At 37.4% G+C, this 16,815-nt stretch overlaps 2 long non-coding RNA genes across 7 annotated transcripts in view; one reads left to right on the forward strand and one right to left on the reverse strand.

Annotated features, from left to right (window-relative positions):
• The window catches only part of LOC134422991 (uncharacterized), a 121,874-nt gene that overhangs the window by 72,292 nt on the left and 32,767 nt on the right, over positions 1 to 16,815 (forward strand). For 4 of the 5 annotated variants that reach the window (XR_010028973.1, XR_010028972.1, XR_010028971.1 and 1 more), the window contains 2 exons: positions 8,133 to 8,234; positions 10,798 to 10,939. This is a non-coding gene — a long non-coding RNA (uncharacterized LOC134422991). The remainder of the gene's footprint in view (positions 1 to 8,132; positions 8,235 to 10,797; positions 10,940 to 16,815) is intronic. The other variant, XR_010028974.1, reaches the window with a different exon arrangement.
• Positions 1 to 16,815, reverse strand: part of LOC134422992 (uncharacterized) — an 83,610-nt gene that overhangs the window by 29,638 nt on the left and 37,157 nt on the right. The window lies entirely within an intron of this gene.

The raw sequence follows: 16,815 nt of genomic DNA on the forward strand, positions 1-16,815 counted from the left end.
AGCCAGGACAGGCCCAGCCCGGCCCAGCCAGGACAGGCCTGGCAGCCAGAGACACAGGGTGCCCGACCTTCGGCTGCCTTTCCTGCTATCCATTCACAGCCCCTGGCCGTTCACACAAGCACCAATTAGGCTATGGCCAATAAGAGCATTAATTGGTGAAGTCACATTCCTTAGAGTCTGACAATATTGATGTTTACCCTGTTTTCAGGTCTTCAGCCTTTTATGCCATTTGTTATTTCTTCCATGTTCATGATACACAGGAATAAATGAGAATGACTGTACTTTCTAGTTTGAATTTTGGGCTATTCTTTTTTATTTAGAAGCTTTCTTTCATTACAATAAAACCTTTAGTTTGGAAAACATTTAGTTCAGTTTTCCATTTTGTGGTATTTCCCCATTAAGATATTGCTCAGCTGAGGTAACATGGTTTAATAACTTCTCTAGCAGGATCAAACAGGCAAGCCCCAGATTTACTGATGATGATTAAGGGTGGCAGTCATGCTGTGAAAGAGTGACTAAGTGCTGTTATTGAGATCTGACAATTTTCCTGGAAGATGGATTTGATAACTCTATAACAAGCATATTTCAGTGAAATGACCCAATTTTAGAAGATTAGTGTATTTTCCTAAATTCAGTAAGCCTTTATAAAAATCTCACATCTAGAAATCTGTAGGAGTTCTCTGAAAGGAATTCTAAAAAAGGGAAACTGTAATACCTACCTGGCAGTCTTAGGGAACTGTGGTACAGGAGGGCATCCTATAGGAGCACTGTCATTTTATGCTCTGGGTCTGTGAAGGTGTCTAAGATTAGTTGATGCTAAAGGCAGTAGGAAATCACAGTAGAAAAAAAGAATCCTGAGAGTTCAGCACTTGACAGCATTCTTCTTAGAAAAGTGAATGCCTAACAAAGCCTCAAGTTGGTCTTACTCTTGTAAGTAATTAATATGGCCATTATAATAATGGTTTTTATGAGCTGGGAGAACTATCTCACTTGAACAAATTAATTACACAATACTTTGCAATTCTTATGCTGATACAGATTAATAGTTAGGCATAACAAGGATACAGGTTATAACAAGAATATAAATGAGAGTTGCAATACAGCTGAACAGTGGAAAGCCATAGGCCTTATGAATGTGGAAGAAAACAGAAGTCTTTTTAATAGCTATGAGGTATCTTACATGGTTTTAAATATTTGTAGTTTCAGGCATAAAAATGCTTTGCCTGAAACAAGTAGTTTGGAATTCCCTCTTTTGCAGTTAATCAAGTGAAGGCTCAGTTTTAGTCTTGTGTCCTGAGAGGATTTGGCTCCTCCTTTATCCCTTCCCTCCCACTCTGGGATCCTTTCCACATTTGTAATGGGACTTTTATCAACAAATCAGGTTTCTATTCAATATTACAAACTCATGAAGGGCTAGCTGATGGCCCAAATCTTGAGTCCAGTAGGTAAGGTGCTTCCACTGACTCTGCATTTATTCTTGGAGGAAGGAAGGAGCAGTTGTTCAGGGGGTAAAAGATCCTAGGCTTTGTCTTAGGAAGGAGGAGGGAAGGCTTCATGCCCATCCATGGCCCTGCAGAACCCTGAGCTGCTGCTGCTGTTGTGTCTGCAGTGACACAATTACACCAGATCTGTGGCTGTCACTCTCAGGAAACTGTCAGGAAATTGCCCTCAGACCCAATTGGCTCCTGAGTGGAGTTCTCTCTTGTGGCTGCTGAGTGAAGACCACCAAACACACTGCTAGTGAGTGTCCCTACTTTTCCATCTTTTAAATCAAACAAACAACAACAATAAAACAAACAACCAAACAAAAACAAACAGAAACTCACCAAACAAAAACTCCCACCCCTAAATAAATAAAAGATGCATCCTGAGGTAGTTTCAACAGCATTTTCATCTTTTTTTCTGGCTAATAAAGTCATCACCTAATTCATTATTCCAGCAATGGGCCAAATTCTGTGCTGGTTTGGGTGCAGCCCTGTTAGGAGTAGCTCCTACTTAACTCAATCCTACTGGCCTTTAAAAATAGACTCAAAAGTTGAAAGGAGAAAACTTGTTTATTGCCTTGTCCTCAGGTTAACAGAGCAACTGAAAATTCATCATGGAACCTAATAAACAAAGAATATCATGTTTGCCCTCCAAGCTAACACAAGTGAATTAATGCTTTCCATCCTTTTCAATCCCCCCCCCCCAATTTTTTTTTTCCAAATAATATAATTTTTATTGTATTTTTCATAATGTTTCATTTATCTAAGAATGTTCTTTCCAGTGTTATTTGTATTATTCTCAGTCTGACATTTGAAAATGTAGCGCTAGAAAGTTGTGAGATCTGAACTTTTTCATTTTGCTGCTAAGAACTGCATCCAGTTCCAGAGAAGTCTGTGGCTCTTAGGCACTGAAATTTCATCATTCTAGGTTCTGCCTACTAGTCCGCATTTTCAAGTGGCAAAATAACTCCCTGTATGAAACACAACACTCAGTGTAATCTGAATTTCTTCCAATCAGGCTTTAAGGAAATCCTTTTACAGCCACTTCAGTTTTTCCTGTCATTTGCTTTATTATGTTGCTGCATATGTGGTTGACTCATCAGTCCTTCTGATCTGAATCCTGCTCTTTAATATGTGCTTTTGTATCTGTGTGCTGGGTTTGGCTGGGATAGAGTTAAATTTTCCTCCTAGAGGATGAGCGGCTGGGATGAGAGGCTGTGTGGTGCTTAGCTGCCTTCTGGGGTTAAACCACCACACTCAGAAATATTTTTACAACTCTAAATATGTCTGGAAAATGCAGAAGACAGTCGCTCTGGAAAAAATAATTTTAGGAGATCCAGGAAATTTTTCAAGAACCTAGACAGCTGCCTTTGCATTTTATTTTTCTGAAATTCTTAGTCTTTGGATTGGGAATTTTATGCTGTGTTCAGAATATCTTTGGGTAAAACAGTGTGTGTAATGGTGACAGAATCATTGCCAGATTTAAAAATAACCTCAGCAGCAACAGCAAAATGCTGTCCCTTGCAATTTGTCTCCCTGCACCAACATTCCTTCTATATTTTCAGTTATCATCATTCACAATTAAATAGCTATAAATTGAATTTTATGAGAACTTAAAAGTGCTTCTGAATGCACCAAAACCCATGTGTTGTATATCACATTCACAGCTTGCTGAACTAAGGAGAGAAATTATCCAGAAGTAAGTTATGTGGAAGCTTTCCACAGTCTCCTTATGTGACCTTGTACAAGGCCACGAATGTTTGAGGTCAGAGGGAACATAAATACTCATTTCTACATGACTCATTCTGAATACTCTGCTAGACAAGTTTTAAAATAATTTTAGCTAACCAGCACTGAAAACATTTTGGACATTGATCATTAATGTTCTACATGTTGGTTTGGCAAAACAGCTTTTCCCAGCTTTCTGTACTAGAAAGAAAATAAAAGCTTTGCTCAGACTGCCCCCTGCAGAACACACAGCAGTGGGGTTTAATGCCTCGGTTATTGGCAGTGGTAAGAGAATCCAGAGGCAACATCACAGCACTGAGCTTGTCCACAGCTTACAGAAATAAAGCAAAGATAGACTAATAGTGATTTTTCAAAGTATTTCAGGACCCTGTTGATGGAGGTGTGGCTATTCATTTCAGCAAATGTCCCTAATATGCTGCTGTACTGCTTCTAGAGTAAGAACAGGGTGTGGAAGCACAGGCCCTGCTAGATACACTACAGTGATTCCATATGCTCCTTGTAATTCCCTTTTTCTTGGTCACAGTCAGTGCCCCAGACAGGGATTTACCAGCCCACCCATGGCTTTGTTCTCAGCTGCCATCAAGAGTTTCACTGAAAGTTCACCAGGACTCTGACAGGACCTAAATACATACTCAGTAAATGACAAATACTTGAAAAAACTAAAATGTGACTCATGTCTTAGGTTTTCCTATTAAAAGGTTAAAAAAAGAAATATGCTCTCAATGACTTACACATCAAGAGCATTTGTTCAATTTTCACTTTCCCTAATAGGTCTGTGTATAGCAGCAGAAGGTTTCTCATGAAACTTCATGTAACTAAAAAGGAAGGGTTTAAATCACCCTTGAACAAATATGTTTTCAGGAACAAGAGACAAGAGCATTCGGACATATCCAGACACTGGTCAGATTTAGGGTAAAATGCAAATCTGGGTTTGGGATGGAAAGAAAAAGACATACAACAAGCATTACAAGTTCTGATTCCTGATAAAGGCTTTTTCTTCCAAACAGGGATTTACGTTTTACGTATTTATTCAAATATCAACTCTGGTAGAGCCATTAAGACTTGGATGTTGGCTCCAAAATCTTTTCCTATCAGATACTCAGTCCTCAGACTGTATCAAGGCAAAAGTTTTCCATTTGATAGTGCCAATCGAAGAAAACATACAAAGGCAGGACACTTTCCTGGCGGATACACATCAGCTAGGAAACACTGTTGTCTAAAAATGAATTATTTCAAATTTAATGGCCCCAAGTAATAATAAAAAATTGTAACTTTTTTTTAAGAAAATGTCAAAAACATAAACATGTTTTCTCCACCACACAGTGCTTTTCTCAGAGACTCCCTGATCCTGTGGGATTCTAAGTCCCACCATGTGAAAAGGAGTAGGAAGTTTCTCGGATATTGCTGCCTTCCCTATTTTCTTTGGCTATTGAGATATACAGTTTTAAAGGCATGCCAGACACTGTCTTCACAGGAGATATTTGCCCAAAAAGGATCAAAGAAAACATTTAATATTTTCATTATAGATTTGACACCCTTGAATACTTCAAGGAACTGGATTTTTCAGCTAGGTTTTCATGTACTGGGGAAGTGGAAGGCTGTTTCTTTCCCACCAAAAATAAAATACTCCTTGGTTAAATCTCTGATCCCACAGTAAGATGACCTTTTTCCAGAGAGACCCTAAATCAAATACTGACTTACTCCTTTTCTGCTTTGTGAGATTACTGTCCTCTGTTTGGATCAAGAAAGAAACACCATGGAAGTATAAGTGCTTGTTCTTGCTTCAGGATCATGCTTAGCAAGTAAATTCAGTTATCATACTGAGGAAAAATTCTGCAATAAATATCCACTGACTTTAATCTTCCATTGGAAGATCCTGCAGGGCTTTTCACCCCGCAGAAACTCACACCAAGTAAAATCCCAGTGTCTTATTTGTTGATGATCACAGTCATTTCCAGAGTTTTAGAATAAAGCTGACTGTCATTAGGAAATTGGGTCAAACTGCAGAAAAGCCTCTTTGGATGTTTGCAGCACTCTTTTTTAGTCCTGGCTAAGGACTAATTTCTGGGCAGGGCTCAGTACCTTCAGTGCCCTTTCAAAGAAGTTGTAGCTGAGGGTATTTTGCAACTGAAATAAAGACATCAGTGACTGACGTGATTTCTTTCCTACTTGCACTTTGGTTATGAGAATGGGTCACCCTAATGTTTATGGTGATACTATTTCAAGTGAGGTTTTGAACTACATTTATAGTCACACATATTTTTTAGCCTAAATATTAAAAGTGTAGCTTGCTCAGAAATCTGGTTTATCATGTGATTTTCTTGGGATATAATCTAACAAAACTCAAAAATTTTAAAGACAAAGTCTGGCTGCCTAATTTTTATTTTCTTTGAAATGTTATTTAATTTTCTGATGCTCACTCTTTATTTTCACAGATTTTTCATAATATATTTCTAGGCATGGGCCCACTACTCCGCCTGTGTTTTTTAGTGGCAGGGAAAAGATTTTTTTTAGAATCAGTACCATAAGTATGTAATAAAAAGAAGAAAGGTTGAATTTTTACATAATGCATAAAGGTATTGTTCTTCCAATAAATGAAAGATATTACATCAGTGAAATGGAGTCAAATAGAATTCTTATCTTGTACCTCTACCTAAATTTGCTACAGGTTTCTTAGCTGTGTTCCTGCACTGTGTCCCTTTTGTAAAGGTTCTGTTTTAGTAATTTTACTGCAGGAAGGACAGATTTTGCAGAAGTGGATTCTTTCCACTTTCAGTTTGAAAGTGATTCTTGGAAATCTCAGAGGCCTCCATTGCTATAGAGACTGTTTATACAAAAGTCTGAATTCGTGTTTTTCTTTGAGGTGAGAACTGTAACTATAATGTGACAACATAAAAGTAATGCAATTTTTTTTAGTGCTTGCAAATATTTTTTTCCCTTATTTCCTATGAGAAACTTGCCAAAGTAATTTTTGAAACAAGTTATAATTTGTTGGCTACATTTTGTGGTGTCCCTGTGTAATTTCTCTTTCATTATTAAAAAAGTATGCATATCTTTCAGCTGGACATTAGAAAATTATTCTGATAAAATTGAAAATTTGCTTATAGTTATTGGGATGGTAAGAGATGCTGCAGAAAAGATCCTAAACAACTCAGCTCATAACATCAATCCTTTACTATCATGAAGAGTCTTAAGAGATGTTTAAGTAATTGGGGCAATTAACACATTTCTCAGGATAATTCTTTATTATGACATCTTATGGTCCAAGTTATATCCAAAATCTATTGTTGAAGAAGGACTACAGGGAGGTTTCCTTCAATCTTCATTATCAAGGATATATTTTTTGGTATGTTTAATTATTTAGAGATTGAAACACCAAAGTTGTAGACCTAGGTATTTTAGATCTCTTCCTATATCTCTGTAATAAGAAATGACATTACAAAGGAATGAAATACGTACTGAGTGGAAAATATATTAAATGCGAATGGAATTTTTTTTTTTCTGACTGGGGCTATTTTCTGTTGACAGTAAAATGACCTTTGCTTCATATGTTTAGTTGCCTCATTCCCCTTCTCTCAATAGTCAAAGATTTCAACACACGAGCAATATGATTTTCTGTAATTTAATTTGAAATAATATATAAATAGATTTATGTTTAACTTGTAAATCTGACTTACAATATTGGCAGCAAAAATTAAGGAGCTGACTGATGGAGAGAAAGAAACAACTTCTTCCTTTCCTTGTTTTGTCCTAGTTCCTTACTTCCTCTGCCAACAATCACAATTCTTTCTTCAAAGGGAACACACAGTTAGTCAAAGCCTGACTTTTCAATTTCATTTTTGCATTGAGCATATTCAGCAGTGCAACTCCAGGGCCTTGTTTGCTAGACTGCAATGACGCATGCCAGTATGGCTCCTTAAATTACATCTCCACTAGTCTAAGTAAAAGAGAAAACAGTAAACAAAAAAGTCTTTTTCCTGATATTTTAAAACACAAATACCAAAATATTTACCTTCCCTTTTGCAAAGCCCAAGGACAGCATGGCCCAAATGTACAGAAACCATGGCACAGATGCAGGTGAACCTACTCATATATGCCTGGGAAGTGTCAGACTTCTGGCCCTGAGCTCTGCTTTGGAATACAGAGTGGATCTAACTTTTGGTGAGCTGCCAAACAGCCAAATGACCAGGAATTCCCAGCTAATAGGATGAAGCAGTCCATTGAAATACAGCAGGACTGAGATGTTTAAATTGCAATCAAAGGTCGCCTTTCCCATTTTCTTTGTCCCCTTAGAGATGGGTTCCCACAGACATGGGTTTGGTCCTCATGGACACCTCCCACAGGCACAAAGCACCAAAGGGTTTTTGGAATTGGGGCAGTGGAATGTTTTCTCTAGGGCAGTGTGCTACATCACAGCCCTTTGTATTGCATAACTTTTGCTGTTGATTAAAATCAGATTTTTCCCTATTCCCAGAGCTGTTGTGCTCTTAAGTCCGGACATCACCTTTGACTCTGTATTGCCAACTAAATTAGGACAATAAGAAAGGTGAGGAGTGCCTGTAGTATTTGCAAATGTGAGTAAGTTATTGTAATGATATTGTTCTCCCTGCATGTGGCTTTTATTTGTCAGGTTTTATTAATTTCTGCTTTTTGAGTATCTGAATGCAGGCAATATTCAGCATTACAGATTCATAAGCCAGCCAAATACTCATTGGTTAAAATATGTGTACAAAATTCCTCCTCAGTCCAAATAATTTTTCTCTCCAAACATTTTTTCCTTTCATAAATACAGTAGAGTAAATCTTTTATCCTGCTGCTTTTGGTCACAAGGAGTCTAAGAAGAAAACAAATTGTGAGTTATGTTAGCTAAGAAATGTCTTCCTTTTCTGTTTTTCATAGCAACACAAACCTGTGACTGCCAATTTGGATCATAAGGGGAATGGAAGTTGGAACTTGACTGGAAGTATGGAATGGCACATCCTAAAAATAGAAGTGCAACAGGTATGCCTGTCAGCTGGTCATAGTCTCACCCTATCCTTACTTGAATGAAATGATCTGGAAATGTTACTTTTCAAGAGATAAACAGAGAAAAACTAAGCAGAGAAGGAAAAAACCCAGTAGGAATGTGGGATGAGCTGGAGGAAGTAAATGAAAATGCTGATTTATACATTTTCCAGTTCTGAGTCTGTTTGCACCCAAAAGTGGACAACTTGCCAGGAAAATATGATTGCTATCTCTAATCATTCAAATATTTGTGAGGAATGCTGATTATATAACAACCCTAAGAGTCTGAAAGAGCACATTTCTTTGAACTGTACAGTTGAGATGGGCTGGTTAAGCAATAGTAGTAATTAATATAATTTGCTTTTAAAAAAAGGACATTCACCCACCAGTCTATTTTACATTAGCAGAGGAAAAATTGCAATATCTTACAATCACAGGATACTAAATAAACAGTAAACAACTGTATTCCAGTTTTTACAAGCTGGAAAGTCAAAGCAAAAAAATGTGAAGCTGGCCACACTTTGAAGGCAGTTCCAGGAAAAAAAAAATCAAGATCACTGTGTTATTTTTGTCTTGTGGTAATGCTCAGAAGTTCTTTTTCTGAGGCAGCATCCCCATGAAGAAATATGCATAACTTCATATGATGCACAGAATAAGTAAATAGTTCCAAGCCCACTTAAATAAACATTTTCAAAAATTTCAGTCTGAGGCCAGCTATTGGTAGGAAGCTATTTTTCTTTTCACTCTTTGTTTTATTCCAATCTAACAGGATACTATAGCTTATGACATATGGTCCCTTAAATTAGGCACTCCAAACCTTGTTCGTTCATCTCAGTGTGTGGAGCCAAGTTGTCTATTAATAGCAAAAGCCTTGCCCTGGAAAAATGTGTATGCACCAGTCTCTGCACTGGGGAAATGAAGGATATGCTGCAACAGGGAATAAAATTAATTTAGTATGTATTATGGAAAGAACCACTCTAATGTAATACTGCCAAACAAAGTGGAGAAGTCCTGTTAAATCTATATGTCTCAGAGGTTTGGTGCATTTAGCAACTTGATGTCTGTGTTGTCTGGCATACTGAGTTTCCAGAGTCATCTCCAAGTTGTAATGGACAATCTCTCCTCAGCCACCAAAGCCCAGAGAGGAATTAACTGAGACCACCAGCTAAGACATTATGTAATTGCCATGGATATGAGCATTGAATGACCTCAGGTGCTATGTTTAAATGAAAAGATTTAGTCAAAATCAAAAAGAGTTGTATGTAAAAAAGGATTTGTTAGCAAGTCATTTTTTTCTCTTATAAAATAGAAATTTTAGATTATTGCTACAATGAAAATGCTGGCACAAAACAATGTTATTAGAAATATCCAATAAAATTCCCACCTTCCTATGCAACATGCTTAGTTTAAGTTTAAAAAACCATTAAAAATAATTGTCTTATGGAAGTGAGTTATAGAACTTAGAAATTATTACTGTGTAAGAATTAATATATATGTATGTAATTGCCAAGCTCTTATGAGGATTTCAAAAGCCATGTCTCTGCTTTTGAAAAAGGCAATTTTGTAGCATGCTTCTGTACATTGTAGCACTGCAGAGATCATTTGCCTAGCCCATCACTTTGGCTGTCAAATGTAACACCCTTTTTCTATCAGATATAAGCAGCTTGTCTTCACCTTCAAAGCCTGCACCTCATCCTACCTATCATCTCTCATGCAGGATCAAGAAATCACTTCTTTCACTGATTAGCCCATGATGCCAGCCTCCTTCATTGACTTCTTAGGTTTTCAGTCACTCAGTGTGAAGCTTTATCCCTTGCCATTCCTTACATTTGGAAAGTGCTCCTTCAGACATCTGTAAAGCCACCTCCTTATCTTCCTTCTAATCCTGTCTGTGAGGTTCCCCTGCCATTATGCCTTCAAAAGAAGTTTCAGAGTTTGGACTGAATTTGCCTAGTTATAATGAGCTGTTGCCAAAGAAAAAGATTTCTGGATTAGCTTCAAATGGAGCACTCCCAAAGATCTGAAGGCTGGTATTTCCTACTCAGATGCTGCACTGTCAGTTCTGTATGGTTACTGGTGCCTCATTTTTCAGAGGATGTTACCTTGCTGTTGTTGGGCAGAAATATCTTTCCATTTGAAAACATGGGATGAATGGGTGACCTGTCTGGATTGTAGGAGCAATGTCTGAAACAAGGGGATAATCTAGAGGGTGCCTCGGCCTTTTCCTTTACATGACAAGTGTTTACAATACTATTTATATTGATTAAATGAAATAGTCTTCCTGCTGCTGGACACAGTTAGGAATTGTGCTGTACTTATGTGGAAAGACTGATGGGATATTTTTAGTTTTGGTGACCAGTTTGGGGGAAGTTGGGGGCAGAATACTGCCTCTGGCTTGTTCAAATTTCTGTTGTGGAAAGAATGAGTGGTCACAAGAAGCAGTGTATTTCACTGGGTCATCATCTCAGATGAAAATATTTTGCTTTGAAGCAATTACATTCGCAGCCTGTGGCCTTGAACATATTTGCATGGTGTGTTGTGTTTGTATTCCCATCTCCAGCAGCACTGACTCAAGAGCAAGTCATCCCTTACAGGAATTACCTACAAAGGAAACGAAATTTCATGGCATCTCTCTGTCATCCTTCCCTGCAGATGGTGCCTCCAAATCCCTTCTGAAGGCAATTGTGCAGACCAGCATATAAGTAAGTTCTGTTGGTTTCATCTCTAATTATGGTGAGGATTTTGTTTCAGGATGCTGGAGAGGTGCCTGATTCCTTCTCTCCCTCACCTGTCCTTCCTGGCACTCAGCCCCAGCCACCAGAGCACTCCCATGGCTCCTGAAGAAGCAGGAGGCACCAGTTTCCCCAAACTTGCCAATTCAGATTTTCTTGAGCCTCCTTTCTACAGGCTTTCATCCCCCAGTCCATCAGCATTTCTAACTGCAGCAGGACCAGCAGGCTCCTCCATTACTCTGCATGCAGGCACTCAGAGAAACCTTGAGAGCCCTCCATCACTGCAGAGCAGTTGGGCTCACATCTCAGCCTGCTGAAATCTTCTGAAAAATACTGTGGTGCTCAAGTGATTAGACTGTCTTCCAGAGAAGCAGGGACTAGATCCAATTTGAAAATCTTTAACATATGGGATAACCATTTTAAAACACCTTTTTAGCTTGCCTTTCTATAATTTTTCAGGAGTGGATCTGTACTTTTAAAAAGTCAGGCACCAATGGGATGCAGACAGCAAGTCATAGTCTTGGTCAGAATTTTAATCTGAAAACAACCACAGAGTTGTGCAGATTTCTCAGAAACTGAAATCACTTCCAGACTGAGCTTTTTAAACTAAGTTTCTGCATAAAACTTTATTTTTTTAGCCAAACTATAAACTTCTGAAAATAAGAGTTTATGTGGAAAGGCTGAAGCTTTACTTATAGCACTGCTATGTCTATGGCACTCAATGATTTGATGCTGAAGGCTATTAATCCCAAAGAAAACTTTCTTGGAAGAACTTGAACTTTAGAGGTCAAAGAGATCTCAGAGGAAGCTGGACTGAAAACTGAGAAAAGCTGATTTTGTCCATGTAAATCAATTGTTACTGTTTCCTGTCTGAGAAAAAATTTAATGCAAAGATTAGGATTTATGAACAGGAAAAGGGAGAACCTCTAAAGGTCTTGTAAGAAGTCATTAATAACATTGGGGTTTTTTAGATAATGCTATTTTAAAACCATGTTCAAAAGCCACACTGATGGTTTAAGCAAAGGATAAACTATGTTCACTCGTGTGCCCTGGTTTAATACTTGTGGTCAGTGTTAAATTGTGATACTGTAATTGCAAATACTGTTTTGTAAGAATTGACCCTCACCTTTTAGCAGAACTAGGACAATTAACAGACAATACGCAAGAATTTTTAATAACATGGCCTAGAAGATTTGAAGAATTTTTTTGAATTGTATTTTGAAGCAAAAATATGTCTGACAGATCTGAGGGGAGCATCAAGAGCATGAGGATGCATTAGGCAGAAGTCTTCCAGTGTAGCGTGAGAAGCTCACTCCTGAGTAACTACCCGGGATAGCCACAACCCCAAATGCCATTAAGCCCATGTGACTGAATTCCCTAGGAAGTCATCACATTACAGCTCCCCAAGTGGTCAAGACTCTGACATAGGCCTTGAATGGCTTCCTGTCATTGGAACTGAAGAACGCTTGAAAACAAAGCAATAAATCCTCTCCTTTGCTATGGACAAGTAAATTAGAGAAATTCTTTTGGGAGGCTGAAAGCAAAATGTTGCAAGGAAGGCTATTTTGAGTGTTGACTAAAGGTCTTTGGTTAGGCTTCAGGCTCCTTATCAATCTAGGTAACAGGATCCTACTTTGTTATAAATTTAAGAAATGTTAAGTTTTTTGGAGCAGTTACAACAGACAAATTGTCAATTAAAATTATAGTGATTGAGGTATTTTGAAATTTGTCTGCTTCTATTGAATTCATACAAGTAAATTACTAGCAATTGAAGCTATGTATGTGGGTGGGCTTACAATCACTAATTAATAACAGCCAGCAATTACTATGTCTCATTTAATGCATTCTCTTAAGCTTGTATTGTTGTTCTGATTATTCCATAAAAGCCAAGAATTAAAAAAAAAAATACTACTGAAATGTTTCTATGTAGAAAAAACTAAATCCTACTTAATGGAAGCGTGAACAAACTAGTATTTATACAAGGTTGTATAGGGGCACTATCCAGCCAGTCTCATGGGATGTTCTACACAGCATTCCCAATGTCACATGTTCCAAAGCTTGTCCCACGCAACATGGTGCACAGGGCAGAGGAAGCCCAGCAGATCTGTTCCTCCTCCTTCATACCTGTGGATGGGACAATAACCGAGTAAAGTGAACTGTGACTATTGAGCATGAGGAGGAAGATGCTGTATCACCTCCAAGATATTAATCCTGAAAGTGATTGGTAAATATTTTGGAGATGTCTCACTAACTCATGAAGTGAAGATAGGTGATTCTGCTCCTGTAGACATTTTCTTTGCTGCTGAAAGTGCCACTTGTTTAAACTGGTCAGTGTTACCACTTGTCTGAGTGCCACCACTAAAAAGTCAAGCCTGACTTTCCCATGTTACTGGTTTAAGTTAATTTTGTAAGACTGTTACAGCCACAAATTGTATCAGGGCACCACAGATTAGACAGCTTCACTGTTCACAAGAGTGTTTTATCATTTGAACAATCAAATGACTCCTTTTGCTTATTTTACTCAAATGTTTAGGATACTTTTGTTATTTTAAATTTTGAATTTTCAGACTTTTTGTTCAGAGAAAGAAAAGAGATTTCAGTGTGTCAGCAGAACTCCCCTCTGAATGAAAACATAGCTTCCAAACCAGTTCCCCTCTTGGACAAAATTCCTCTTCTCCTAATCCTATGAATGGCACAGTGAAAGTAACACAAATCTTGGCAAACCAGTATTTCCCCAGGAGGAGTCTCCACCATTATGGAGAAATATGTAGTTTTTACATTCCACTAAAGCCAGTAAACAAAACTGTCAGGATGGCTCATCTTCTAGCAGTCTTACAAGCAAAGAAAAGTTTTCAGTCATAAGAATCATTGGAGCAGTGCAGACTTTCCACATGGTGGTACAACAGCTTTGGCACTGCAAAGATCTGCCTTGCACCTTGAATTTCTTCAAGCATCTGGGACCAAATCTTCCCTTTGACAAAACAGGGATGACATGTTTGACTCTTTTAAAAGGGCTATGGCATTTTGCTGTGGTGCTGAACAGAGTATTCTGAGAAGTACAGGTCTGTATTGCTGATCCCCTCTAGCTCCTGAAAGCTGGAAGCTCAGTTTAGCAGGTTGCAGTGATGTAGACAGCATAAGTACCATGCACACTGATGACTGCAAAATGCACAAATCTATTCTTCATGTCTGTTTGACACATAAGTTTGGAATTGTATTTTTAGTAACCAGAAGTAGAGAAAATAGAAGAGAGAATATCAAAATGCTTAATCTTGTGTAGTAAATTTCAATAACTGGTTCTTTATACACAGATTAGGAACAAAATGGCAAATAACATCTATCTCAGTGCTATGGCACACATCTAATTACACCATTTGGTGTTAATTTGGGATTAGATTTCTGTCACCACTACTTTTCCTAACATACCTGCTACCTAAAAAGACAAAATAACTAAATATTTAGAATAAGACTGTAAGCACCCCGAAGAATGGTTATTTATAAGCAAATGAGATTGGGGCAAGTATTTTGTGGCACCTGTTGATCTGATCATACTTTTGATTAATGAAAGGGAAATGAAGGTATGTTCAAATTGTATTTTGACTGCTATAGAGCTTTTCAAAGACCTCTCCTGTTTTGCTAACTCTGTTGCCCACCCAGGGCTAATATGAATTTAGGATTTGGATGCCATAGTGTGCTCAGTGTCTCAGAGTGGCTTCTGTACTAACTCCTGCCAAGCAACAATTTCATAGCTTCTTTTCTTTTCTACGCCACAAAACTGTTCATTTTGTGCCATTCCTTTGTGTTTTAGTACATTACATCACTGAAAGTACATATCTTTTAGCAGTTTATCATGACAATGCTCAGGCAACTCAGGGAAAAACAGAAAACAAAACCAGAAATAAGAACTTGAAAACACACCTGGAGATGGATGTATCTAAGAGCCAGAGAAAAAATATGACATATGCAAATGAAAAACAGTTTAAGATTTTCCTCTACAACTGTTTGACTTGTACTTTCTGACTTGCTATTATTTTTCTTTAAAAGAGTTTTAGGAAAAAATTTTGGTGCTTAATAAGCTAGTTCACAATAATCATATGACTAATGTTGCATATAGAAGGTGCAGGAAACACCCAATCCTGTAAAGACAGATGTCATTTACTCATCTAAATTAGTGCTTGACTAATCATGTCATGAGGAGATGAAGATTTCTGATACTACATTTAATCTTTTATTCATCAGGAACGTTTTGGGTCAGCTGATTTGTATTTACTTAAACATGAGGTACTTTCTGGAAAGATGATAAATGAATTTGAATTAAAATTTTAAAAATAAACTCTTGTTTCACAGAACAAATAAAAGAGATTCTGTCAACACCCTTCTCTACAGAAAGATGGACTTCTATCTCATAGCTGTTAAATAAGAGAAAAACTATTATTAATCCCATCAGTTCTCAACACTAAAATAATGCCTACTACTCTTTTCCAGTGATAATTTTTTTAAGTCAAAAGAAGCACCTTTTTGACATTTTCTGTTTGCAATCATAGTCTCTGTGGTAGTCTTTATGGTGACCTTTTCACTAGAGAAGAAACGCTAAAAATCATTAAAACTGATATTGTCACATAAGAGAATACAAATGTTTAACAGGTGCCCATTTGAAAATGTTTATTGTGATTTTTTTCTCCCCTCAGAGTAAAGCAATAGCATAATACCCAGCTGCATGATAATATTGGCAAGCAAGGCCATGAATTTCAACTGCAAACCCTAAACACTGAATGTGCTGTGCTTTTTAAAGAAACCCCCTTTTGTATGAGATATGTAATACCCTTTTGTCCTGGAGCAGTTTGCATAATAATAGTTTTCTTTACTTATTCGTTGTCATGTGATGGAGCTGCAAAGTGAGCTACACAGCAACAGCAAGAAAGACAATTTTCCATTTTTCTCTAATTTTTTCAGAGAATTTCTTGGCTTTTAAATGTAAATACTTCTAACTATCTTCGGAAAAGATATCTAGTTATAAACATTTCAGACCTAATTGTTACTTTTCTTAATATCTACCAAACTATTTGTGCTTTTCTTTTTCATAAAAAACAGGAACATTATTTCCTTTGCATTCACTCCTGAAGAGCCTGAAGCATATTCAGAAAATTGGGCATATGATCAACTGGTATAAATCAGCATAACTCTATTCAAAAATACTTCACTCAAGACTTTAACAGTAGAGCTACTTGATCAGAGAAGTCAAGAAAATTTTATGTTACTAACTGTGCAATTTCTATCAGTTGTGCATGTGTTAGACTGTGAAAGATAATACCTGACTGAAGAGCCACCTTTAAAAACTAGATATCTAGGATACATCTGAGACTAAGCATAAAATAAAATTGTAGGAATTTTCTGATGAGATTTCCTATGTAAATTTTTTTTAAGATTCCTCTTGGGCTCTTCAATGTGTTCTAGTCTGAGTAGTAAGTAAGGAGTACAAAGGAGATACAATTACATTGAAGTGGAGCTCAGTCACAGTGAACTCTAAGAGAAGGACTAAAGGCAAGGGAAGTTCCTCAGCTAATATATAGTAAACTGTACATTAATAAAATAAAGCCATTATTCTAACTGCTGCTATCAAAAGATTTTTCCTTTGAAATCAACAGAATTATGCCAAGTTACTCTAGTTGTGACTTTGGCCAGAAAATTACACATAGTTTTGAACCTCTGGCCTGTAACCACTGCAAAGGGACCTTTTCCAGGCAATCCCTCCAAAGTAACAAAGGAAATCAATGCTATTACCTCAAATTCAGGGTGCAGAGAGGGTTCACAATCTTACTAGGAAACACTGAGAGGTTTGCAAATTG

This window comes from Melospiza melodia, chromosome 11 (assembly GCF_035770615.1).
Source record: "Melospiza melodia melodia isolate bMelMel2 chromosome 11, bMelMel2.pri, whole genome shotgun sequence".
NCBI classification, from domain to species: Eukaryota; Metazoa; Chordata; class Aves; order Passeriformes; family Passerellidae; genus Melospiza; species Melospiza melodia.